The sequence below is a fragment of the Neodiprion pinetum genome, chromosome 5 (genome assembly GCF_021155775.2).
Source record: "Neodiprion pinetum isolate iyNeoPine1 chromosome 5, iyNeoPine1.2, whole genome shotgun sequence".
NCBI lineage: Eukaryota > Metazoa > Arthropoda > Insecta > Hymenoptera > Diprionidae > Neodiprion > Neodiprion pinetum.
Window position 1 is genome coordinate 17615057 of NC_060236.1, and position 25680 is coordinate 17640736.

Consider the following 25680-nt stretch of genomic DNA (forward strand, 5'->3'; position numbering starts at 1 on the left):
TGGGAGTGTTACTGCTCCTTCTATCGTCACCTGTGTTCCGTTTCCCATTGTAGCTGTTCTGTCGGGTGTGTTGTTTATTTGTGTGTCTGTGTTGTGTAGTATTTGTATTACTTCTGCGCCTAGGTATGAGTGTGTTGCGCCTGTGTCTATTAGTGCGTTAAATTCGTGACCGTGTATTTCGATTCTGATGTGGAATCTACTTTCCGTTATGTTGTTGTCTGTCGTAGGTGCTACTGTTTCGGGTGTGTTTGTGTTGTTTGTGGGGTTGCCCTCCACCCTTGCTGGGTCAACCCTTACTCGTTTCCCTGGTTCTGTGTTTGTGTGCATTGCCATCTGAAGTGTCCGGGTTGGTTGCAGTTAAAGCATCTGCGTGGTGTTGTGCCTGTGTTCGTTTGCGTTTGTTGCTGAGTGTAGTGTGGTGAGTTATACGTGATTGCGGGGTATCGAGTCTGTTGTGTGTTTTGGTTTGTTTGGTTTCGTCGTATGTTGTATGTGAGTGCCGGTGGTATATTTGGTGTTGGGAGTATTGCTGGGCGGGGTTGTGTTTGTGTGTACTTGTATGGGATGTATTGTGTGTGGTGTGTTTGGTGTGTGTAGGTTTCTCGCGGTTGTGTGTAGTTGTTTAATATTGTTTGTCTCGTGTTTTCCCATTCGATATTTGCTTCCCATTCTTTTGCGGCCATTTCCAGTTGGTCGAAGTTCGCGAAATCGTATGGTTTTATGTATGCCTTGTATTCTATTTTCATGTTTCTGTATGCCAGGTCTAATTGTGTTCGTGGGTGGTATGGTGGTTTTAGTTGTGATAGTAGTGTTCTAAATTGTATTAGGAATTGTGTGATTTTTTGTGTTGGTCCTTGTACGTAGTTTCTGATTTTTTGTTCCAGTCTGTCCCTATGTTGTATGTCTTGAAATGCGTGTGTAATATCTCTCTCGAATTCTTCCAGTGTTCGCCATTTGCCTCTATTTAATCTGTACCAGTTTTTTGCGTCACCTTCGAGTATTGGGCTGAGGTTGTTGATTAATTGTGTGTCGTGTATTTCATAACCTGTTTGGTAGTCGCGGAGATTTTGTAAAAATTCGTCTATGTCTTCGTTTGTGTTTCCTGAGTATTTTATGTTCCATGTTTGTATTGTTTTCATTGCCATTGCTGGCTGGTTCCAGTATGTACTGTTTGGGTTTGATGTGTGGTTTGTGTTTGTGGGGTGTATTGACTGTGTGCTGTATATGTGTGGATCTTCGTATACGTTTCTGTCGCTTGGTGATGCTTCGAGGTCTATTAGGTTTTGCATAAGTCGTGTGTTACGTGTGTTGATGGCTAAAAATGTGTCTGTTCCTGTGAAGTGTCGGTTCGTTTGATTGGTGGTTACCGTGTTAGTTTGCGTGTGTGTAGGTGTTGGGATTGTATTGTATGTTTGTGTGGGATTTGTTGGTTCTGGGCTTTCTTGGTGTTGAATTTGTGTACTGTGTAAATTGTGTGTATTCTCTATGATAGCTGCATCGATTATATTTATTGTGTTTGGTGAATTTATCGTGCATCGTCTATTTATTTCCTGCCGTTGGGTCGGTGTTTGTTGATCTCGTGTCGCGCGCGGCTCGCTCTGTGTCGAGTTGTTTTGGTTGCGTTCGGGTGTGTGTATGTCTATGTGTTCGCGCGCTAGGCCTTGCGGTTCCCTGTGTCCTTGGTCTGCCATTGTGTGTATCGTGTTTGGTAGTGTGTGTGTTCAACTGTCTTTATTTGAATTTTCGTGACTGCGTAGTTTTGTTTCGTGAGTCTATGTGTACTTTGTTAGCGTTTATTCCTGTGTTTTGTCTCTTAATTGTTTGGATTTGGGGTAAAAATGTGGGTAATTTACGTTGGGCGCCAATTTGTGACGGGTTTTGAGTCCGCACGAATAATATGGGTGGGGAAGACAATTAGAGACGGGGCGGATATAATCGGTAAAACTTGATGTGTATATTTGTGACGGGGGGGGGGTGTACAGGTGTTGCGATCGGGGGAATGAGTCGACTTAAACTAGGAAAGGTACAAAAGGGTTGTAGACGTTAGTGGTGGCTGATCACGCCTCAGCCCTTAGCGTTCCTTAATACTAACTTACAGATACGCGCGCAGGGGGGGGGGAAGGAGTGTGGGAGGTGACGGGGAGTGTGGGGTCGGAAGGGTTGATATGGCGGGGGGAGGGTGGTGTAGAGTGACGGGGAGTGTGAGGTCGAAAGGGTTGGTATTGCGAGGGGATGGGGTGGTGTAGCGTGACGTGGAGTGTGAGGTAGAGAGGGTCGGTAGTGCGAGGGGAGGAGCAGATCGGCCGTAGGGTGCAGGCTAACCTGGTGTCGTCGGCGTGTGTGTGTGGGTGTCTCGAGGTGTGGTGGAGTGTGGTTGGGTCTCGTCGGTTCCTGGAGTCGTCGGCGTGTGTGTAGCGGGGTGTGTCGGTGTGAGTGTGGTGGTTTCTCTCGTTCTTTCTTTCTCTCTCTCTTTCGCTCGTAGCCTAGGCTGTTTTTGGTCTCGATTCTGTCACGGCCGTGATCGTACTGAATCTGGCGCTCGGCTCTGCCGAGCGTCGGGGGGGCTTCGGTGATGTTCGGGTCTTTCCCGACGGGACAGGGCTCACCCGTTCGGCTCTTCCCCGCGGGTTTGGGGTTTGTTGTGACTTGCACTCTAGGTGCAACGTCACAATGTATTGTCACACTTAGCAACTTGGTAGAAGCTCGTGCCAACTTCATTAAAGTACTGACGGCTAATCTTGTTATAGTGACGGGAGATTTGCAGTAAGAATGTATGTACATACGCTATAAGTAATATGCTATAAGTAACTATAACTTATAACGACTTTCTTGGCAAAGAAGTGGAACATGTAACCAATAATATACCGTAGGTGTCACTGAGGAAGATTTCAGTTACTATAAAAAATTCCAGTGACACTGGAATCGTTAATATAAAGATTGGAATTCTTTTGGGAGTACAAGAAGATACACATGAGAAGACTTTCATTTGTTATAGTAACTAGAAAAGTTCGGTAAAACAGATATCGTTGAATAAAACTGTTTGAATATCGTTGAGATTACGAAAAACGAGGCACACTTAACCATTCTGCGCTATAGTCGATCCTTTTTTGGTAATTGCAACGCAAGATCAGTTTGTGAGGTTTACTCTACTTTTTTAGTTAAATAAGGCTTTAACGTCAATTTAATGTTGCACAAGCGTTAAATTTTCGCAACAGTTACAAAGAAATATATTAACAGTGATCCTAATGAGAAAGAATAGTAACGGATACTAGACTTTCCGGTAACAGCTAGAAAACTAATTTTCATTTTCTACCTAGAACTATATTTTTCGATCGTAGTAAAAAATGAAAATAGTTAAGGACTGAGCGGTAACCGGAACTAAAAATTTCTCTCAATGCAGTATAAGTAACCGTTAAGTGTGATTAAATAGTTGTCCAAGGAAGTCCGATAGTACATACTTGGCAAGAAGAATTGATTTTTTTTTCTTTTTTGCAGATGTACGAAGAATTAAGCTTTTGTAGCTGTTACCAGCAACTCTAGTATCCGCTATTATTCTTTCTCGTTAAAAATTGAACCGAAGTGATTTGTGGAGAATTCAGTTATCATGCAATAAAACTAGCTATAATTCATCTGATGTGAACAATATGCATAGAGATTTTTTTGGAGAAAAGAATATGGAACAATTCGATCTCTCTGACGTTGTTAATTTATTTAACTATAACGTTGACACTTCAAATTTATTGTTTGGTTTGAAATTTTTTCACAAAGAACGACGGATTGTTTAGTTCAGTTGTGCAACCTAGATAACCTTTCGTTATACTTTTCAAACCCTTCTTTCCGTATTCGATTGAAGTTAGTATAACGTCGACGGAACGAAACACTGAGAAAAAAAAATCGCCATGCATATCGTAATTTTATAGTATGAGTAAAATATGTTCGAATATGGTTTTTTGATTATTTTACACGATTTAACGCGATTCGAACAATCGTCAAATAAAGTTACAAAACTTCAACCCAATTTGTTTGTTTAAACACTTTTCGACCTGACTGTACGCTCCGTGCATCCTCAACGTCAAAAAGACGTAGCCGAAGATCCTCGGGACAATTACATCGCGAATCTCGTCATAGTCGCTTTGTTGTCAATTTTGAATTACGAACATCGACACCGCGTGACAATGGCGTCCACGAATTCAGGCGTTCAACAAAAACACGATCAACAGTGCAAGTGCGACGTTAGCCGGCGTCGTTTCTCGGTTAAAATGTCGGTCAACGAATCCGTCGAATGGATGTATTTAGCGTGCGAATGGCCTGCCAATCGCCGCTCGAACACGCGAAATATTTACTCACCTATTTCGAGGCGGATAATCGGCACCGATCGTACGCAGAACAACGTTAAACGGTTTAATCTTGTCACGGTGTAAACACGGGCGGCGGTTTGTGACAGTAGAGAATCGCACGCGCAAGTTGCACCGAAGAAAGACAGCTGACTGCCTTGCGACAGGAGGCTTGTTTGCTGCGCAAGTCGGGCGCCGTCGGTAAAGAAGGGAACTTTGCTCTCTCCACGGCCAGCGGTGTCGGTAGCCGGTGTCTGAACTTCGCCTCACCCCAACTTATCGATTTCGTAATATTTACCGGTATTTTTCTTCCCGTTAGATTTCAGCTTTTTCATTTGGAATATTGTCAATTTTCTTACATCATTTCTACGCCTCGAAAAAGATAGTTTGGAATACGCAAAGAAACCGTTTGAAAAAGTTTCCCGCGGCACGTCGCGAAAAATTTCTAGTTCATGGTTATCGTCCAGATCACACTTGTTTTATAGTTTACTAGAACCGAAAAGTATGGTTTTGGGCGGGAAGATAGAAATTAGTTTTTTAGCTACGACCGGAAAATCTAGGTGTCATCATTCTTTTTCGTTGTGGTCACTTGTGATACTTGTACTATATTTTCTTGTTACTATTATGATAATTCGATGCTTGTGCACTAATAAAATGATGTTAAAGCCTTATTACAGTGACGAAAGGTAGTTAACCAAATATACAGATGTCATTTTCAAAGAATCGAAACATACAGTACCGAGACTAATAGGCTGCTTGTACCGTGCTTCCTTGTAACTCCAACGATATTTAAACAGTAATCGTAATAATTCTCATTTTACTATAATTTTCTACTTACTGTAACAAACGTATTTTTTTTTTTTTATTATTTACGCATTTTTATACTGCTGGAGATTTTTCAACCATTACACATCCTTTTCTAACATTTGAATCACTGAACTTTTCATCTCTACTTATTTTCTTTCCGATTAATGCATGACGTTGAAGCATATTTCGTTCATTGAGAGAAATTTTTAGATCCGGTTAACGCCCAGTCCTTAACTATTTTCATTATTTACCACAATCGAATAATATAGTTCCAGGTACACTTGGGGACAATGAATCTGAGACGGCTAATTTTTTACACTAGACAGTTACGTTGGCAGCACAGAGAAATCTACAGCGTCACAGTCGGCCGAGCGATAAACAAACTCAATCTCAATCAACATAACATAACCCATGACCATCGAATCTAACCTTAGAATACCGTGGGGATGATGATTTGTTAGGCTTGTTAGATTGACACGTATTCTAAGGTTAGATTCAACGGTCATGGGTTATGTTATGTTTATTGAGATTGAGTTTGTTTCGTGGGGATGATGATTTGTTAGGCTTGTTAGATTGACACGTATTCTAAGGTTAGATTCAACGGTCATGGGTTATGTTATGTTTATTGAGATTGAGTTTGATTCGCACTCGGCCCACTATGGCACTGTAGGTTTCTCTATGTTGCCAACCTAAGTGTCTGTTTTGTAGCTGTTACCAGCAACTCTAGTATCCGCTATTATTCTTTCTCATTACGATCACTGTTACCATATTTTCTTGTAACCGTTGCGAAAATTGAATGCTTGTGCAACAATAAATTGACGTTAAAGCCTTGTTTAACTAAAAAAGTAGATCAAACCTCACAAACTGATTTTGCGTTACAATTACCAAAAAAGGATCAGCAATAGCGCAAAATGGTTACGTGTACTTCGTTTTTCGTAATTCCAACAATTTTCGAACAGTTTTTTTGACGATACCTGTTTTACTGCATTTTTCTAGTTACTATGACAACTGAAATTCTTTTCAGTGTTATAAGTAGTTATAACTGTTCACGAATAACCGTCCACGTTGGTACTTTGAAATATTTTGCAGTATAAGACGATTCAAGAATACTATTTTCTTATTGCTACGCTGCATTTTGTTTTTTTTAGGTGAAATCGCGAGGTCGCGACCGTAAATACACCTCGTTTTCTCAAATGGAACCGCTATATCGCCTATATGTCGTTCTTGAACATCCAATAAAAAACGTGAATAAGAATCTGCCACCATACTTGCACGTCAACTTTTTAGATCTTGAATTATGTAGTTATACATACCCAGCCGCATCCGTGGTATACAATCGGAAAAAAATATTTTATCTAACTTGATTTAGTATCGAAAACAGTTCATTGACGTTTGAGAAATAACGACGCTCCTGAGACACCCGAAACGAACCGAACAACTAAATACGAAGAGTTATGCTACAGAGATGAATTGAATTCTGACTGGCGAACGTGTCAAGGCGATAAAAAAAAAGCGTGCCTGCGTGATCACCTAACTCAGGCGCAACGAGCTAAGGCTCGTCGTTAATTCTTCAAAAAGCCACGACATAGGTCAGACAAAACATCCCGTCGAGTAAACGACGTCAACTTTACGTAAGAATAACACTTTCAACCAATTCCTGATGAAGCGTATAGGCACGCAAAACCAACGCGTAAACAGATCTTTGAACCGTAAAACGGAATAATACGAACGATGCAAATGACTATGTGTATATGTGTATATATATATACATATATATATACCTACGTAATTTATACCTACGTGCATCAGAAATATACGTTGCAGAAGTCGTTTATCTCGGCAAGTGAGGAGGAGGCTTCTTATACATCGGCTTGGGTCATAAAAAGTTTATCCCTGTTTTTGTCCTTGTAGGAAATCGGCTTTTATTCGTCCTCCGGTCTGCTTTTCCTCCGATTGTTTTCGTCTTTTTCACAGTAGTTGGTTTCTTGCCAGAAACTATACATACGCGTATAATGCGGTGTATAAGTTTGGATTGGACTGTTGAGGAAAACAATTCTTGTGTTCGTTTTTTCCTTTTTTTTTCTTTCCCTGCACAAGGGTCAAACGTTTGTTTCCGCAAAAAAAAAACCATCCTTCTTAGCTCGGGTCTAAAAATTACCTCAAACCATGTGGCTATTTTATATTTAATATTCATGTGTAAAATATCGTACTTTTCATGTCAATGTGAAAAAACTGTATTGGGATAGAACAAAAATTATTTTCAACGGACGAAATATTTAGAAACAATCGTATGCAAAATTTACATTAATTTTTATTCTGCAGTTCATTTAAATATGGTAAATTACAATCTTATATCTTTAATCAACCCATAAAGTTATACGTAGAAATGGAAGGAATTAAAATATCTATCCTTCGACATTGATTTCAAACTGACAACATGAAAATTTGTTGTACAAAAAAAATCAGGCAATTTACGTATAATGAATTTGAAAAAACCCTCACCCTCTCTGGACCAATTCGAACTTTGTAAAATATATTTTTCAGTTGATTGTATCAGTATATAGGATGACTTTTTGTAGATCCTTAATTCCAGAGATTTGGACGTTGGCAGCCAACAAAATGTATTCTAAAATCGGCAAAGATCTAATTTCAATCCAGTACCACTAAAAAACTATAAATTATTGAAAAAATAGTTTAAAATAAAAAAGGTTCGGTTTTAAGTAAATTTTGGTGTCACTTTTTCAGATTTCTGATGAACCATCCTTTTTTTTTCGTTCAAAATTTCAGGGAATACTCCTCTGTTAGAGATAAAAATTGATGCCTATAAATTTCGTTCTGGGGCTGAATTCAAGTTAGAAGCTATGGATTTTTTGACCAATTACTCCCTGTAAAAAAAACCAATAAAAAATAATCATAATTTTAAATCACATCAGAAATAAAAAATATGTGAATTCGAAAAAAACAAAGTGCGTAATCAAAATTTTTGTTTAGTTAATGATTTCCAAAGATTTTATGGGACGATGTAAAGTCTGAGATTAAAATGGTGCAGAATTTCTTCAGAATTTTATTTTTAAACGGGGTTTTTCCTTTTTTCTAACTCTCGATTCAAGCTGGCTCATTCATCCTTACAAGAGTTCGACGCCTGTCTTTAGAATGGCAAACGACGAACTGGTATTAAATAAATTCCGTCACGTTTATAATATCGAACACATTTTTTCGCTCGACGATTTTTCTGCTCTGCCTCGGAAGTCAGTCCGAAACATGACAATGGGTTTCGCCATCCTCTCCTCCTCCTCCTTCTACTCCCAACACCTTGTTCTTTCTTTCTTCCTTTTCACATACTCGTTTACCTGAATTGCGAATTCAGATAATAGGACTGCGAGAATACGTCATAAAAAAAGCTACGTTACATGGCAAAGATCGCGCTACCCTTTCCCAACGAATATTATAGAACTCCTTCTATCCACGCAATCTCTCCAAACAGGGAATGAGCAAAACCGAGGGACCGAATAAAATGGCCAGAAGAATTGCCCGTGCTACAGCAATTGTCTGTAATGCAATTTACGGTTCTAGACATAGACAATCTGTTAAGACCTGAAGCTATCTCACACGGAATTGTGTCTACTTTTTGTATGAAAACATGGCTGTGTAACCACACCGAGACCAGACAAGAACCTTATAACTAAAATTTTCTTTTAAATTATGTACGGTCTTTTGGGAATATCGAAGAACTGTTATTTTCTTGACTTTACAATTAAAACGAAATAGAGTAAATGACGTTGATTTTCCCTGAAGATTCTTAGCACTTCCAGTGGCCGGAAGTGATTTATAACTTGACGTGTTCTTTGTGTAAAAAAGTGTGGCCTGTAAAAATTTAAAGTTCATTCATTCATGGATTTGTTTTCGGCCACGGATTTGAAAAAATATTTTTGGAAAATTACCCAACCTTCCGGGAGCAAAAAATTGTTCTGATGATTCCATTCGAAGCATGGTATTTTTCGCGTCAAAACCCCAGATTTTTAAAATGCATGTCTAGGAAATTGATTTATTCGAATCAGACTTTTGTCATATCAGACGCATTTTGTAAACTTCTGTATAAATTCATACAACAGATTCTCAATATATAAGACATCTTTTATAAGCTGTCCAGTTGTTGTTAAACTAGGCGCAGCTCTATTTAGTAACCTATAACAATAATAATTCTATAGCAAAGTTCATTCACAAAAGATGACAAAATAGCCGTTATCTTATCATCTGTTTATAGTCACCCCGTTGGCTATTTTATTGAACTAATTGTTTTGAACTTGCCAGTATTTTTCAATTATGAAATTGTATAATTTATGGGTTGAAATGTTATCTTTCATTTTTGTAGACCACCAACGTCTGGCATTGCAGTATGATTGATGTACAAAGTACAGTCTGCAGTTGAAACACTGGGAGATGCTTGCAAATCAGTTTAAGATGAGTTTAGATTTTTTCTATTTTTTTTTTGTTTTTTTTTAAATTCGTAGCAGCCTACATTCGTCAGGTACGAAATATCTTTTTTCTTGGAGTTTCACTTCAAATTGAAATAATTTTTTCAGAAAGTTTTTATTTTATTTTAGATCTTATTTTGTCTGCACCACTCAGCACTTGAAAAGTTTTGAATTCACAAGAATTAATGTTTGACAGTTTTTTAAATTCTTGAAAAAATTTCAAATTCTCAACAGACATGATCAAATTAATTATAAGGTGAAATAGCATACAGGGAAAATTTTACAGACATACTATAAAAAGTAGAAAGCAAAATTCATCTGGCATTTTGCATAATTTCAACACAATTATCAAGGAGTCAAAAATTGTTAGGAAAGTGTTTTCTTACACTTCTAAAACATTCGCGTGCCAACTTTTGTTAGGCTTTTAGAACCTTCAAGTCTTCCTGACTCAATTCCAGAATTCAGAAAAAAAAATAAGCGTTCATTTCCACGAATGTAATATTTTTGCAATACCGAAAAAATATGGACAACACTGAGTTCACAATGAGAATCAGGACCGGAAATCGATTGGATCAAAAAAATTTAATATAGACGGTTTTTAGGGCTTTAAAAAAATTCAACCACAAAAGGATCACACTGAGAATAATTTCATTCCTTACAGTAACTAGAAAAATTCATTAAAACAGGTATCGTTAAAAAAAACTTTTTGAATATTGTTGGAATTAGAAAAAACGAGGTACGCGTAACCATTTTGCACTATTGTCGATCCTTTTTTCGTAATTGTAACGCAAAATCGGTTCGTTCGGTTTACTCTACTTTTTTAGTTGAACAAGGCTTTAACATCAATTTATTGTTGCACAAGCGTTAAATTTTCGCAACGGTTACAAGAAAATATAGCAACAGTGACCGTAATGAGAAAGAATAGTAACGGATACTAGACTTTTTGGTAACAGCTATAATACTAATTTTCATTTTTTACCCAGAACTATATTTTTCGATTGTGGTAAAAATTGAAAATAGTTAAGGACTGAGCGGTAACCGGAACTGAAAATGTCGCAGTGCAAGTATTCATAACCCTTGAATGGTTACATGGAAGAAGCTTTTCCACATCATTTGGAAAGGTTTCAACTAAATGAAAAATGAGATGGAGATGGCACGATGGGATGCTCCTTATACACGTATGTATGAGTTGTTTTTTTATTTTTTTTTTTTTTTGTTCTTGCGCATGCGTGCGTGTTCATAGAAGTGAAAAAAATCCACGACTAATGACGGGGAATATTTCAACTGCTAATCCGGATCCACCGGATCGTTAGCAATTCTAACCAAGTCATCATTCGTTGAAGCTTACCGATCAGCTCAAGACGGAATCTCAAGTCGAGAATCACGCGACGCAATCGAGGGTTAATTTCTTACATGACCTACTCGAGGAAAAGTGAAGAGGAGAGAGCCGCGGGAAAGTAAGAAAAAGACGATAAATGAAAAGAAAAAAACAGAACCGAGGGGAAGAGAACGCGTGTACGGTATATAGTATAAATAGCGGAGGAGGAAAAAGGGAAAGGCTGTGAAGCACGCGTTGCATTTGCATTATAAATTATTTCTCGCCCATGATGGAAGTTTCGTGGGGCTGTATTTTAGTACGACGATTTAATTAACATTCCGGATGACGGTTGAAGATATTCCACGGGTCTTGATTACGTATTCTTTGTACGTATAACGGGTCTGGTGGTGGTGATGATGATGGTGGTGGTGGCGGTCGTGAGGGCCACGTTAAAGCCATAGTCGACTGACGATGAGTGGACGCAATTGACCGTCTATTGTGAACCCGGGGGTACATCTACGATTTCATGCCGGGCGAGTGAACTTTTGCCACAAATTTAACTCACGCGAAAAATGACAGTCACGTTATCCAATCCAATGGAGTTATTGCTCGGGTGAACGTGCCGTAGGCGAAACAGGAGAGAGAGAGAGAGAGAGAGAGAGGGGATGAGGGAGAGAAAAAACTTCTCGGCGTTGGATACACGGAGTTGTTAAAATAATGCTACTCTATTTTTCATCCCTTACAAACATTCGAGGAGGCTGGTTGACAAAAAATCTAGACCCTCAAGTGATTTTGTCAAGTAATAATCGCACATTGAACATTTATCGAATTATTTCAGTTTTAAGGTATGAACATCTCTTCAAAAGTAGAAAAAAATTAAGCGAAAACGATTTTTTATAGTCACGGAAACAGATTTTTTTTTCCTTTGTCAGTGGTAAATTCAATTTTCACCATTTCTTGATCATCGGCAATATCGGATGAAATAAATGTGTCACCGTCGATAAATATTTAGAAATAAGCGTCTTGTTAAAATGAGCCATGCGAAAGTGAAATCGAACGAAACTCCCGGATTTTTAGCAACATTGAAGCGATTTGAAACGAAGCATCGGTATCTGTAAGCTTTCGTTCGTAATTTCAGTATCGTCTATTTTTGGAATTCTAAACGGATTTTTGTCGCTAATTTGATAAATACGGAACTTACTACTACCGCATGATAAAAGTATTGAAAAGTATCGATTGTTGGACAACGTTTTTATAAATCGGTATTTTCCTTCTCGTACATATTCGGAACCAATCCACCGATTTATTGAGCATACAAAATTTTAACTATTTTTCTCTGGAAATTTATGAATTGGGAATAAATATTTAATCAATAGTTTTATCGTGAGATACTCATCCACTGATCTGAGCCACGGAGATTTTTCTACAAATGCACGAAAAGACATATCGAAATCATAAACAAGAGCTTCGATATTGATTTTTCATTTCAAATCGTTTTAAAATGGTGAAAAATCCAGTAAATTCGTTTAATCTTACGCTGCGATGATTCGTTTTATTCAGCAGGCTATTCTCAAAAATTCTACGTTCACAAGTTTCGTTATCACGTTGTGGTAAGGCTGAATTTTTACTTTTTCAATATTAAGCTGATATTGATTTTGAACAACAAATGCACAACATTGAATCGAGTATTGCAGAAAAAAATCATCTCAGTGAATGTGCGAAATAATAAGTTTCTGTACAAAATAAATGATCATCGCGGAAAATGAAGCGATTTTACAATATATCTTATAATTTAAAGCGATTTGTAATGAAAAATCGGTACCTCGTCTCAGCTACGGATCGTATTTGTCGAGATATTAGCCGAAAATTTTGGCAAATACTTCTCCTTCACTCTGAGTACGCCATCGTCGATGCCTCTTGTGAATTCGAAATGACTGGCTGATCGTGAGTGTCGAGCGAGTTCCCGCTTTAAATTCACGGATAACATTTCGTCTGAACAGGCTATCGGCCGATATGAGAGTGACGTGAAGTGGCGTACAGGCCTCTTTCATTTTCCCGTATAACTGCAATTGCTCCTCTATATTCTATACATATATTTTTGTCACGGAAAAGGTCCGCAAAATCTAATAAGTTATGGTCACAATTAAGATGAGTATGAAATTATTGTCTCACTTTCGGACCTAAGAAAAATATCAATAGAAATTTGTATTATAAAGTATGATTTAATTTAATAATGACATTTTTCACTTCTAATGCACATGGTTTTTATAGTTTTTACAGCACTACAAGTACAATATCTAGATTCGTATACGGTAGTAGATTTTTGGCAAAATGTCTATTCTAGACATCTGAAGAAAATTGATGCGTGATCCTTTAATACTCTTCCAAGCAGGTACTTGTTGTTAGTGTTTAATTTTTCGTAAATGAAAGATTTATTTTTTCCTAACATCAAAATATACAAAATTATTTCACTCGTTAACTTTGCATTTTAAGCGTAAATATACGGCCAAACTGCAAAATTAATACGAATTTTTTTACAAAGGACTTACGTGGCAGGAGTTAATTACTAACAGATAGTTACATTTAATATTACACAACAAATTCGCAATTTCCGATAAAAAAGCGTTAAGATGGCGTCTGTAAGGATTTCACAGTTTATTTTGTCTTGCCAGCCATCAGGCACGTTTTTTTTTTTTTCTTTATTGTGGTACGCCTGTAGCGCGTTCAAATTTCCAGTGCAACAGACGAAGCCAGCGCTGCGAGCGGTGTTATTGGAACGACAAACTCCCGACCAGAATATGGCCCACTTTTGTAACGTGGAGATATGTCTCCTCCCCTCTTTCTTCCTGGTTACTATTAATTTGAACTCGGTATTTGTTAATTTCTGGAAACGTAAGTGCGCAAAATAGAACTGAAAATGATGGACACGATGCTTCGCCTATTTTCACTTTCTTTTACACAAAGCATCATTGAATCTCATAGACCCCCTGACATATAACTTTTGACAACACAACATTTTTTTACAAAAGTACGGATAAATTTCATAGGGCCAAAAACACAAATTGCAGCTGAAATACGAGAAACGGTTTTTATTTGGCCATATTATGGTTATGCAATTAATCGATCAACTATTTTTCCGGTTAATCGATTAATCATTTTCCCAACTAACCGGTCAATTGGAAAAAAAAATCAATTCATTGATCACACACTTTTGGATGAAACGAGTATACGAGTATGTCCTGAGAAGAATGACTATGCACTATTTTCTTCTCATAGTTAATGTCTGTATTTTGACATCTCATATAAATTTTCTTACTTATACTCAAGTGAAATATAATAAATACAGAAATAATAATACCTAAGCATGCTTTTTTATGAGCTTTAACTGATTTGAAATTTTTTCATGCTTTACTAGAAAGCCAGCAGACGTGTTATAAAGTAAATCATTCTTCATGTGGAAACAGCCGTCAGAACCTTTGTTGTCCAATATTAAGACAAAGTTCAGGAAAAAAAAAAAATAGAAGCCCCACACACGAAGTGGATTGCTTTATAGCACTTTAAGTGTCGTTTATAAGGTGCCAAAAAATTATGGATGTCATCAAATAGTATACTGTATAAGGCAAACTCGATCTTGGAATGTAAATCGGAGGTGATCCGAAGACGAATATTGCAAATAAGCTAGATGAGAAGACCTTTGCATTCTTATTGCACACGATTCTTTATATAACAAGAGTATGTTACTTGTATTTTTCACGAAGCACGAAATTGAGGTTAGGGCCGCACGGTGTCAGATTTGATCGCGACAGCGCATGCGCGCTGGCCTTTTCGGTATTCTGCGCATGCGCATTCGCAGACTCACTCTACCGTCACAGAAACGAACTTTTTTTTACGGAAAACACGCATGAAAAAACGCGTAAGACCTGTTTGTGTTATATAAAGGTTTGTTTCTCCTAATTCGACATCAGTTGTACATAAAAAGTTTCGAAGAAATCATTTTCAGCCCACAAAGTCAACCAAGTACCGAAAAAAAAAACCCAAATCAATTTCCGTGTTTTTATAGTTTGTCTTTATATCCTCACGTATCTTATCATGTAGAATATTTCTTCCTTCCTTTTTGGGTTGATGCTCGGGTCAGAGAGGTCAACGGTCTTAGAAAATGTAAAATTTTGAGATAGCGGTCGAAGTAATTCTCCGACTGCGGGCGGAACCGATGACAAAGCCAAAAGCTACACTTTATGGGTTTGGCCCGGGTTCCCGAGCTGCGTTCTGTTCCTGTTTTAATTTCCGGCATTTCAATTCCAACTTTTTTGCGTTTCAACAACGCGCTGCAAGTAAGCCGACTGTTTTCCAACCGATGCGCGCCGGGAAGGAAGCCAAAGCACAAGGCGTCGTTCAGGTCTCTCGTCTCATCGCTATAGCGACGGGGTCGAACCATCCTCAGGAATAACCCGGAACCTATTCACTCACAGATCAAATAACGAACGATTTCCAACGTGATTCGAGTGATTTTAAACAGTTTGAATTCACCTAATTTCAAGGAGCTTAAAACGATTATGAAGTGGATTCAAGTAATTTCAAGGAGTTTTAAATGATTAAAAACAGTTTCAACCTAATTTCATGGAGTCTTGAATCATTTTCAAGTGGTTACAAGTGATTTGAAGCAGTTTGAACCGAGCTAAAACAATAAAAAGAAAAAGTGGCTGTCTTAGTGCACAGCCTGTATCGTGTACCGAAACCTGAAACTTAATGGGGATCCTAAAATCCAAATATGTTTTGTAAAATTCTATTTTTAAACAAACAATTATCACTTTTATTTTGGTGTAATTTGAAAGAAGAAACTGAAAAAATGTATGTATATCAATAACAAGCATACAGAACTCGGATGATATTTGTTTGTACCAAAATCACACGATTCTAAAACACACAACAAATTTCAGAAGATGTCAATTTTTCTTTTTTAAGGTAATAGCACCGAGTGCAATTTCAACTTGACTCAAATCCAAAAGCCGAGACAACATTTTTACTTGCGCATTAAATTACTCGCTGTTATTGCGCCATCGATCACAATCGCTATCACAATCTCCAGTCATTTTATTAGTGCCAAAGATGGTAAAATCGGATGACACAGCATCCCTGATATGCATCATTATCGCACACTGATACAATTCGAATAGCACAAGCTAAGGTATGAAAATGAGAAAGGGTTTTATAATCAAAGCCTTCAAAGGTATTAAACTCTGCTATTTTTGGTCTAATTCTAATTCATGCCAGTATCCCCGAGAAGTGTCGTTTATAAATTTTAATATGACCAAGTTTATGCCAAAGATTCATGAATCCAATTCAAAATTCAATTTGATGCAGCCAAAGAAGCTTCTTCCTCACAAGAATACAATATGCAATATTTTTCAAGCTTCATTGCTTTAACAAAAATCTCTCATTTTATGTAAATTTTTCCAGTGATTTCACGATAGCAATTAGTCAGAAAGTACGCTTTAGTCACTTACACTTGAATAAATAACTTACAGCTTTTGAATCAATTTATTTCGCTGTAAAACAAGCTTTGAGGTTATATTTCGCAAATTATGCGATTATTGATTCACATAATAATTTAGCGGCCCTGGCTGAATGTATTCCGTATCATCTAAACAATCACATTACAAAAAATTTCAAATTTAATAGAAGTTTTACGAAAAAATGAAATAATCGCATCACACTGTATTCCGTATTCACTGTATTGTCACAAATATTTTCTGAAACCAACGGATATTTCTTACTCTCCTCTGAATAATTAAAGAAATAATATACCATAGATGTCCGACAATAAAAATTTTTAATCGCCTTTGTTCGTCATTCGTCTGGACCGATAAACAACCGTTAAGATTTGCGTAATAGGTGGCGCTAGTTGATGATGAATTCGCCGGGCAGCACCATCTAGAGATCTATTTCATCAAACTGATTAATTGACGTTGCAAAACTTTTATTGCCACCATCTTTTTTCAGCAAAGTTTATTGTTAACTTTTAATATCACAACTGAGGGCGGCATGTCCTCTCGCCAGTGCTAACTTTGCATTTTCTATTAAAACAAATCACTGGTAATGTTTTCAAGAGAAACTATTGTACAACAACAACTCAATGCCACATTTTGAGGTTAGAAAAATGTTGCATGTGTTGGGTTGAGCACGAAAAAATCATCAAATAGTAATTGTCTCTGGACGCTTTGAGGCCCAGAAGAATGTTGAATACATTGAAATTAATAAACAGCTTGTGCACGGAAATGATATTTTGACAACTCGAACTAAAGGTCATTGAATGGTTCGTAAGTAAAAATAAATATTATTTTCTTAATAATATTTTCCGCCCTAAAAAATAATTACTTCGACAGTGTAACTAAAACACTCCCATATTGATGTGGAGCACCAACTCAACGCCACGTTTTGAGGTTAGAAACTTCAAACGTACATATTGCATTCAGCGCGAAAAATCGTCATTCCTCTCGCTGCTTTGGACATTTTGAGTTCCAGAAGACTGATAAATCCATGAAAACGGGAAAACATCTTGTGTAATAGTCATTCAAGACTTCACAAGTGAAAATGAATAACCTTTGTTTATTAAATTTTCCATTCTAAAACCGACTACTCTGAGAGAATTACTCGAATATTGTGAAATCGATCACGTGACCCCGTGCAGAAGACACCTTAACTGACCGTATTACACCTATATAACAGCAAATGTATATATGATATATCTATTTTGAACTAAGTTGTCCGTACGTACACTTGGGGACAATGAATCTGAGACGGCTAATTTTTTACACTAGACAGTTACGTTGGCAACACAGAGAAACCTACAGCGCCACAGTCGGCCGAGTGCGAAACAAACCCATGATCGTCGAATCTAACCTTAGAATACGTGTCAATCCAAGAAGTCATTATTCCCGCGGTATTCTAAGGTTAGATTCGACGGTCATGGGTTATGTTATGTTTATTGAGATTGAGTCAGTTTCGCGCTCGGCCGACTGTGGCGCTGCAGGTCTCTCTGTATTCCCAACATAACTGTCTAGTGTAAAAAATTAGCCGTCTCAGATTCCTTGTTCCCAAGTGTACTGTATCCTTACAATTTACATTGCATACATTTCACAATAAAGCTGCATGGTTCTCCCGAAGTCTTTACATGGTGCCACGGTGTACAGTTAGCTTGAAGCTTCCAAACTATTAATGATAAGAGCAGCTCCTTCTACGGTTCAGGGAAATCGAGACAGATAAACGACCGGTACTATCAGAGCAAACGTATTTCAAGGGTAAGAAACCTTCGCAAATGAAATTCGTTACTCGACAAGGAGCAGAAGCGACTTGGCCGGTTGTTCGGCAACCGCGAGTCGTTTATACCTGCTGCTAGTTGGGGTTGGGCCGCGGTGAATGGGGTTGGTGCGTCGGGGTGGAATTCGCCGCTCTCCCGCTCTTCCCGCTTAGCCGAGCTCGCCTGCGCAGACCTCGGAAAACCTTCCATGCCCACCGTCAAGTTTCGAGCCAGCCAAGATCGGCCTCAGTTCATTCTCAAGTCCTGCGTGAGTATCAACGCCGGACGAAACGGTCGCGACGCCCTTCCGCAGGGTTCCGGAAAAGAAAATACTGCGCTTTAAATCGAACGGAACAATTCGATACCAGTCACCAGTGGTAACTGAACCTGTTCCAAGTGCTTCTCTCGTACGATACGCGAGCCGAAATCCTGCCGAATTTAGTCTCTATGCTGGCAGCTCGGCCTAGGTAGCGATGTCAAAAGCGGGGATTCTCTCATGGACAATGGAGTGAAGTGGTTTACAGATGTGCTTCCCCACGACTTGGAGCTTCGATATTCCGCATCTCCGATTCCCGGCAACAATGTCGTCGAGCACCTGCTCCGGATGATATCCTTCCTAGATCGAATACCCCAGAAACTGTACAATCGACCACTCCTCAAGGTGCTTCTGGCAGTGAGAAGAAGCGTCGTTCCTTGCTAGGACATGACGAAAAAGTGCCTGCCCTTCAATTTTCCCAGCAATATCTGATCGCCGTATCAATCAAAGTGAGTAACCTGATCATCCCAGTTACGTTTTAAAGTTATTAACCCTGCCGATGCTCATAGCGGAGTGATTTCCCTAAGAGCAGCATGCGCCAGTTCGTCTGGAATTGGTCCAAATCTTTATTGAGAAGCATTGTCGAGCTGGAAGGATCTAACGAATTAATCATAGAGTCCGTTTCTTTGTCTTCTGAAAGCAGGAGAGAAGAGAGTGAGAAAGAGAGGAAAAGCCACTGACGTTTCGTCGTGTTTCCAATTTCCATTTCCGTCTCTGTATCGCAGCTCTCGGATGTTGAACGTGCATATTGTGAAGCCTTGAATACCGCGGAAAGTGGATACGCGAGAGAGATTCTTTAATCAAAAGATTCTAGGGAACAATTGGTATCGAAGATAATTGCAATTGCCTGCAAGGTCGATTGCAATGAATATAATCTCACACCCCGCACTTAACGACGTTGAACTAATTAGAACTTGTACCACGTCCACACTTCTGAATGCACTTGAGATTAGCGAATCAGGGCAATATTTTGCAGCTGGGTATGTTTTTACCGATGATCGGCAAGCGCGGCATAGGCTGATTTTGTTTAGTGTATTCCCGACCCAATCTGATAGCCCAGCATTTGTTGAATGCGAAAATTAGATCACACCGAAAGTAGTTTCTGGTTGTGATTACTGTACACAGAACTTGATTGTTTTCATTTTTTAGACACAAAATGAAACCGAGTTTTGTTAATCTGACCAGAATATCTGCAGTACGTCTTACTATTTTTTTCATTAGGATAACTTTCAGTATATTTTCACGTAATTATTGAGATAACTTGATATTGGTGCAACGATAAATTGATTTCAAGGCCTTGTGAAAGTAACAAAATATTTTAAACTGTACAAACAAGTGATGCAATGTTTTAAAAACCAGAAAAATGTTGTATATAGTTGCTTGTAGCACATTTTCTTTAAATTTCAACAATATTTAAAGGTGTATAGGTATATTTGAATCGACGGCTGACAAATTGAGTGAATCTTTGGAATTTACCACTGCGTAACCGATAATTCAACTCAATCGGTGTATGTTCTATTCAAAAGTGTGTAAATAGAAACTTAGATATTTTTTCTAATAGAATCGATTCATGGATAGCATTGTTATTAATAATAACTTCGACGATTTCGCTCGGTAAGACAGTTTGCGTTGCCCATGATATCTCAAAAATGACCTCACCGATTTACTTATTTACAAATTTAAAGACAGTACTTTGTACTGTTTATTCTCTTTACGATAATCCGTAGTCTTTTTTTTTTCTCCAACAAAACAGCGACTGTTTGAAAATGAAGTTCTATATTTTTCGTCTAAAATTTACAATTTTCTGACTGTGAAGTGAATCGGTTCAGCCATTTCCGAGATAGCAGCGCAAAACATGTCACGGAGTGAAATTGTTGACGTTATTGTTAATATCAATGCTATCTAATAATTCATTGTAATGAAAAAATACGTAGAACAAGCTTGATGAAACATACTTTTGAAAAAAACAGACCTTAATTAATTAAAATAATTGGTTGTCGAGGTACGATTTCCTGAAACACATCCACATTTTCAATCATCCATGCGTATAACCTACACTGACAGAAATTTTTAATTCCGGTTACCGCTCAGTCCTTAACTATTTTAATTTTTTACCACAGTCGAAAAATATAGTTCCAGGTAGAAAATGAAAATTAGTTTTGTAGCTGTTACCGGAAAGTCTAGTATCCGTTACTATTCTTTCTCATTACGATCACTGTTGCTATATTTTCTTGTGACCGTTTCGAAAATTTAATGCTTGTGCAGCATTAAATTAATGTTAAAGCCTTATTTAACCAAAAAGGTAGAGTAAACCTCAGAAACTGATTTTGCGTCGCAATTACCAAAAAAGGATCGACAATAGCGCAAAATGGTTACGCGTTGCTCGTTTTTCGTAATTCCAACAATATTCAAACAGTTATTTTAACGATACCTGTTTCACTGAATTTTTCCAGTTACTGTAACGAATGAAATTTTTCTCAGTGTACGATACCTATATTACTAGAATTTCACGCAACGCCAACGAATAGACTTTTTTCTCACGATCAGTGCAGGACTGATCTAGCATATTCCATTTTTATCTCCGTCGCAATATCGTATTGAGAAAAAAATATCTGACCCTACGAAGCAATTACTTCCGTCTAAGATTATCCAAACTTCATGCCCGAGTTCAATCAAGGCGTCGGTTTTTACATTCGTGTATGTAATGCATAATGCATCAAACGCACAAATAGAAATATAATTAGCATCTCGTGAGCGTCGAGCTTATTGAAATGAGAAAGCGCATACCTCCGACACCCGAAGCGCCGGAGTCGATTAGAAATTCAGTTGTGTTGTACAGACGCGTGGAATTTAATAATCTATCGTCTCGCAGTCAATATTAATACCAAAGAGTTGTTCATCGGCCGATATTCGTGGAATTACGTCGCCAGGCTCGAAGGAGATCGTGATAACTAATAAGCATTCGGTATTCACACGGGGCTTCGACCAGCCTTTCGTCTCCCGGGTTCCTTCTCTTTTTTTCAACCGAAAAGAAAAGGGGGCGGTAAATTTATGGCCGGTGCAATGGGAAAATCCTTGCTGATCAATGCGCACCCCAACCCCTGTTTAAATATCACGTATAAGTCGTACATCTTGGGGTCCCGTATACCCAACCATAAAAATGAAAGAAAATCAATCCCTTTGGTATTTATACGTAAAAAACCACATCTTCGATCATATATTTTGGGCTGATTCAAAAACTTTCGGTCACGCTTTGTAGGGTGCAAATATCGACACAGCTACAATTTGAATACGTTGTAGTGTATACTCAAAACCTTAGCACTTCCTATTGTCGGAAGAAAAGTATTGACTAACGAGTTTCGGTATGAGAAAAAAAAAAAACTCCGTATCCTTCCGTGTATGAACTCTATTTCAATGCAGATTCCTCAGAAACTGTCGAAGACAGGGTTTTGTTGATAATTTCAATACCGAATATGTAAAAAAAAAGTTTTTCACTTTTTTGGGTAAATAGTAGGTGTTTTGGATGATTTCCGGAAGTTTTTAAAGTGGGACGAAAGTGAGACCGTAATTGAATCGGTATAAATAATCCGGGGATATTGAATTTATTAAAAAAATTCGAGATCTGCGGAATTTTATACCGATTTATCGTCAATTATATGTGTATATTATGAGACTGAAATATCAAACCACAACTTATTTCTTGAGAGTCCTCGAGAATCTACATTACGGTGGATTTCGTGTTCGGAAGAAAAAGATTTTTTACACGAGAACGCATCGGGTCATATTTTTTCGGTCACAGGAAGTGCTAAAAATTCAAAGATGAAGGTTCAATTCGAAAACGTGATAAAACTGATCAATGTCGTTCTCGTTAACGCTGAAGCCTGAAGGCATAAAAAATGAAAGAATTTTATATCTGATTTTACACTGTAACACATCCAAATTGCAGTCGGTTAAAAATTTTTACTCCAAAAAGCTGGTCGACAGTCGTTGGATCGGCACATTCACTCAACAAACGAACATTAAGAAAAGCTACAAATCTAGCGTCAACCGACAGGCGGTATGGAAATGATTATAGGATCATATGTAACATTCTTTGAAGATGAGAGGAGTTCGGATAAACGAGTTTCTCGCCATCTGTGAAGACCACCATGGGATGCGGCAAAGAGCGCCGCTTTAAATACTCCCGTGTAGTTCTTTGGTCTACGAATGAAGGCCATTGGCGTGTAAATTTATGGTTGAAATTGCACTTGAAATTTGGTTAATCTTGCGAAGGGTTAAAATTTTCAGATCTCTGATTAACCGGCTCCGTTTTAGAGGTAATATTCAACGGGTGGTTTGACTGCACAGTTCGAAAAATAGCCAGTTAAGCAGATGCACCCTTCGTCTTGTCACTCGGTGCCCTTCTCCATCATTTTGATTAACGTCAAGGGGGAAATTCTCCCGCCACCCTCGTCGAGACTTCTTCTTATTCCTTCCAGACAATTCTTCTCTCGCAGAAACGGTAACTGGCCACCTTTACGATATTGCTTTTTTTACTTGGAACTATCCGCACGTGCTTCTACATAGAACGAATCAAATTTATTCCCATCAAGAATCGCCCGCCTCGCGTTTTACCGTATCGAACAAAGTTATTGTCCATTTTTTACCCGGAATAACGATCCTCGATAGAATCGTTCCGAATATTGTACAAAAAATTGATGATCACAACGATGTTCCTGATTTTTTTGATTAGTTATTTGATATCAATTAAGGTACCTGCATCCAACTTTTGATTGTAGCAGTTTTGATAGGATTATTGTGAAATATTCACGAATTTGAATAAACTTCAATATTTGCTCAGTTCTTGTAAATAAGGGGGCTCTTTTTCTACGAGTAGACGAAGACAAGATAAGAATCAAGATTTCAAATTCAAGATTTATCCTGAAAAATGGCAACTGAGAGCGTAATTTTATTACGAATAGACGTATATTGACGACTTTTCCTCGTGTGTAGAGTTCAGCTTTTAATCGCTATTGGGCTTCAAACTTATCACATAAACACAAGGAATAAGACAGTTTCACAGACAGCAGGATTTTCAAACTCACTCAAATCTGGTCTACCATTTTACGGGAATAGAATAAAAAGCGTTTTGGTACAAGACTTGCTCTTAGGCGTGCTGGAATGCACCTCGTTAGCTTGTGAATTCAAGGGCTCTTGGTACAATTAACCCACAAATCCTCAAAGTAGTTTGACAAAAACATGTTGAAACTCTGAATTCGAAACGACTCCTGCAACTTCATTCACGTGAGTTTTCACGCACCTTTCAAGCGTCTCGCGAACTTTATCGTACGCAGCTAAAAAGGCATCGACGTTAAAACTAGAGAACGGATGTGTCTGCACGTTTTTTTGGTAAAATTTCTCTTTCAAATCATCTTTACGATCGTTCGTTATGACACGAACATGTCACGTCGGTTAAATTGAAAGATTCACGTGGCATGCGAAGCCTGTTAGACTTGAACAGAAAGTCCTAAACTTTGAACGGATTTTCAATTTGGCAAAAACTAATATTTAGACATTGTTTCAGCAAAAACCAAAAAAAAAAATCGTACTGCCCTGGCCCGAAATAGTTGAGGGTAAACACCGTTTACCGACTCTTTCAAAATGTACACTGCTCGCTCACACATGGTGCTGAAATACGACGATAAACTACGAGACAGCAACTGCTACGAGTTTTTATTGTCTCGAAATGGAGTAACCCAGCGTAGAACATAATTTATAAGGTATAAAATTCAAGTTTTAGCTTCGGAGTGAACGTGTCTGTAGAATATTCTCTTCACTGTTTATTTTCTATTCGTATGTTACAGTTTTTTCGACTCACTACACTTTGCGTAATAGCGTTATAACTTATATTTATAAACTGACAATGCGTGCAAAAAAACTTCAGTTTAAGAATAAACAGGTCTGCGCAGTTTTACGGTTCTACAAGATTTGTAAGTTGAAATCATCACGTAGTTAAGTACATGTAACAATCTCTTCGTCGGCACTTTGATTGATCTGGTTTTTGATATTCGGTTTATTCGAATTATTATCATTGCTAATCCTTCTACTTTCTCTAATGATACGGCTATTTTATTCAATATTTCCAATTCGTTTGAAAATTTTACCGCCGCAAATCTTTTGCGATATTACCTCAAATATTGCTGTTTCTACTGTAATGACGTTACATCTAAATTCTAACTATTCTACTATTCTATTCTACTGTTTCTGAACTTTCGAATAAACTTTAGAAAGTGTTTAGTAGTTTGCAAAATTTGAATACGTTTTCTCTTGAATAATGGTTTAATGAATTTCGTAGATACCTGAACTTGTAAAATACGAATTTTCCCTGTTGAAAAATGTTCCGAGATTAGTGTTCCTTATTTTATAAAAATAATGGTGACTGGTTGAAGTTGAAATTCGATATTTTGTAAAAAATTTGCTTTGTAAATTTGCAGTAAAACGGTAAAGCCGTTTTTGAAATACCATCAGCACCGTAAAGCATGTCACGGAGTGAAACGGTTGACGTTATTGTCAATAAGAATGCTTTTTATCGATTGATGTTAACGAAAAAGTATGCAAATGAGATTCGACCTACATACTTTCGAGTAAAAAACACAACAATCGAATTTGAAAATTGGTTCTGGAGACATAGTTTTCCGAAATCCAGCCACTTTTTTGCCCATTCATACTCTGACACTGCAGTTTTTAACGTTGTAAACTATGACCCGATTAAATTCTACAGTTATTGAAAAAATTTCGTACCCACCGTGATCGCTACCGAATAATTACCACCTTTTACAATCATCGGCAGTGAAATGAATCGGCATTGGAACTCCACGGTCCGCAGAAGTCACGGAAAATCCATTTCGCTCGTATGTTTTTGTAATCGGTTCGTTTGAACCGCGGCCCTCGTTAAATACATCCGTCATTTCTTACTTTCTTTTTATCCTTCACGAAGATCGGAAATAAGACGACATATATATTTCATGTCGCGTTATCACGCCCGAAAGCAAATAGCTCGGGCCGTTGGGGCTATTTATAAATAAAATCTGGATGACGGCACGCTTGAAATATACATACGTATATATATATATAAACACACATGCATATTCGAG

The 25680-nt window shown here is 37.8% G+C and overlaps 2 protein-coding genes across 5 annotated transcripts in view; one reads left to right on the plus strand and one right to left on the minus strand.

Moving 5' to 3' along the window:
• LOC124218793 (carboxypeptidase N subunit 2) overlaps positions 1–6650 on the minus strand; it is a 38157-nt gene extending 31507 nt beyond the window's left edge. The window contains exon 1 of one of the 3 annotated variants that reach the window (XM_046625619.2): positions 6455–6650. The gene's annotated coding sequence lies outside the window, so the exon portion shown is untranslated. Of the gene's footprint in view, positions 1–4347; positions 4528–6454 lie in introns of those variants that run through there. The other 2 variants (XM_046625620.2, XM_046625618.2) reach the window with 2 other exon arrangements.
• Positions 1–25680, plus strand: part of LOC124218794 (chondroadherin) — an 82617-nt gene that overhangs the window by 10848 nt on the left and 46089 nt on the right. The window contains exon 1 of one of the 2 annotated variants that reach the window (XM_046625626.2): positions 18431–18996. The exons of the other annotated variant lie outside the window; for it this stretch is intronic. The gene's annotated coding sequence lies outside the window, so the exon portion shown is untranslated. Of the gene's footprint in view, positions 1–18430; positions 18997–25680 lie in introns of those variants that run through there. 2 annotated transcript variants of the gene reach the window in all.